Source organism: Phyllostomus discolor, chromosome 2 (genome assembly GCF_004126475.2).
Source record: "Phyllostomus discolor isolate MPI-MPIP mPhyDis1 chromosome 2, mPhyDis1.pri.v3, whole genome shotgun sequence".
In the NCBI taxonomy this organism is placed as follows: domain Eukaryota; kingdom Metazoa; phylum Chordata; class Mammalia; order Chiroptera; family Phyllostomidae; genus Phyllostomus; species Phyllostomus discolor.
In genome coordinates this window covers 124,424,255-124,426,978 of record NC_040904.2, presented here as the reverse complement: position 1 = coordinate 124,426,978, position 2,724 = coordinate 124,424,255, and positions in this window count along the sequence as shown.

The window sequence follows — 2,724 nt, the reverse complement described above, 5'->3', positions numbered from 1 at the left end:
ACTAGGATAGCAGCTTGAAAGGCACCAGTGACGTACAGGGAGAAACTGAAGTGCCTGGCATCAAGGCAAGAGCTGGTGGACCGCTTTCTCCCAGACAGAAAGGCGGGCAGAGGACATTGTTCCTCTTCTGAACCCTCTCTCTGCAGAGCCACAGAACAGGCCATATCTGAGACTCTATGGATCTGGCTATCACTGTTTGCCCCACCTTGGAGATCCCTAGAGACTCGGTCCCACCCAACTTTCAGGCCCACCCAAGCTGCTTTTCCATATTTATGGCTGGTCTTGGCTCATGCTTCATAACCTCCTAAATCCTCTCAAGCAACAGTTGGCCTCAGTGAGTCCTATGCCCCTGTGCCTCTTGCTAAGTGGTCCCAGGCACAGCACTAGCAGTAGACAGTCTAGCTTTACACCTTGGCTTTGTTGGGAATCTCCAAGCCCAGTACTAGTAGCAGTGATCTCAGATTGCCTTACAGCTCAGGCAGGGTGACCCAGGCAAAACACAGGTGGGAGCTGATCTTAGCCTGCACCACCCAGGAAACCCCAGAGCCTACGGACCCAGTAGACATCTACAGACCATGTTGCAGCACCAATACCCGGCCCCTGCACAGTTGATCCTCCACAGAAACAGAGGTTGGTGGTCAGTAGTCATAGCCAGTCTTTGCAGCTGGCTGGCCTGGGAAAATCCCTCCCATTGAACTACCAACAGAAATCAAGGTTCAATTGCAAAAGAAGCATGTACTCAGCCCACACAATAATGGCACACCTCCAATAATCCAGCTTGAGTGATAGGGAAGGCTGTGCCACTGGACCCTACAGGAGACCCATTACATTAGGCCATACTACCAAATACAGAGTCAAAACAGCTCTACTTAGTACACAGAAACAAACACAGGGAGGCTGCCAAAATGAGCAAATAAACATGGCCCAAATAGAGGAACAGATCAATCAAAACTCCAGAAAAAGAACTAAACAAAATGGAGATACTCAATCTATCAGATGCAGAGTTAAAAACACTGGTTATAAGGTTGCTCAAAGAACCTCAAGCAGCATAAAAAAAGATCCAGTCAGAAATAAAGGGATCCAATCACTATTGAAATAAAGAACAATTTACAGGGAAACAGCAGTAGAGTGGAGGAAGCCAAGGATCAAATCAGTGATTTGGAACATAAGGAAGTAAACACCAACCACTCTGAACAACAAGAACAAAATAAATTAAAAAAAAGAAAGAAGGATAGTGTAAGCAGCCTCTAGGACAACAAGCATTCCAACATCCACATCAGAGGGGTGCCAGAAGGAGAAGAGAAAGAGCAAGAAATTGGAAATCTATTTGAAAAAATAATGAAAGAAAATTTTCCTAATTTGATGAAGAAAATACACATGCAAGTCCAGGAAATACAGAGTCCCAAACAAGATGGATGCAAAGTGGCCCACTCCAAGACACATAATTAAAATGCGAAAGGTTAAAGATAAAGAGAGAATCTTAAAAGCAGCAAGAGAGGAATAGTTACCTACAGGGGAATTCCCATAAGACTATCAGCTTATTTTTCAAAAGAAACTTTCTTTGCAGTCTAGAAGGGATTCCAAGAAATATTAAAGTCATGAAAAGCAGGGACCTACAGCCAAGATTGCTCTTCACAGCAAAGCTATCATTTAGAATTGAAGGGCAGATAAAGAGCTTCCCAGACAAGAAAAAACAAGGAGTTCATCACCACCAAACCATTATTATGTGAACTGTTAAAGGGACTTATTAAGAAAAAGGAGAAGATCAAAACTCTGAACAATATAATGGCAATAAACACATTTCTAACCACAATTGAATCTAAAAAAACAAATTAAGAACTTCTGGCCAAGATGGAGGTGTCGGTAGATACACTTTGCCTACTCACACAACCCAAAGAAGGACAACAACAAATTAAAAAAAAATTACCAGATATGCCAGAATCAAACTGTAGGGAAGTCTGATAACCAAGGAGTTAAAGAAGAAATATTCATTCAGACTGGTAGGAGGGGCGGATCAGAGACAGGCAGCCAGGACGGAGAGGACTTGTGGCAAGGCAGCCACTGGAGGACCAGGCAGGCCCACACCTGCATACAGATAAACTGGGAGGAAAACAGGAGCAAGATAGACGAGCAACCCAGGGTTCCAGCATGGCAAATAAAGCCTCAAAACCTCTGGCTATAAAAACCTGTGAAATTTGCAGTGGTGGGAGAAACTCCCAGCTTCACAGGAGAGTTCACTGGAGAAACCCACAGGGTCCTAGAATGTACACAAACCCACCCATCCAGGAATCAGCATCAGAAGGGCCCAATTTGCTTGTGGGTAGCGAGGCGGGGGGTAGTGACAAAGCTGGCAGAGAACCGAGGAAACAGCATTGTTCCCCCTTGGATCCCTCCCCCACATAGAGCGCCACAACACAGCCACGTGGGTTTTGGCACCCTGGTGAATACCTAAGGCCCCACCCCTTACAATATAACGGGTGTGGGGGACCCCCCCAAAAAAAGACCCAAGTGAAAGAACAGATTAAAGTTCCAAAAATAGAACTAAGCAATGAAGAGATAACCAACCTATCAGATGCAGTGTTCAAAACACTGGTTATCAGGATGCTCTCAGAAAATACAGGAAAAAGTGAAGACTATGTAAAATGAAATAAAGAAAAGTATACAAGGAATCAATCAATAGTGAAGGGAAGGAAACCTGGACTTCAGTCAGTGATTTGGAGCAGA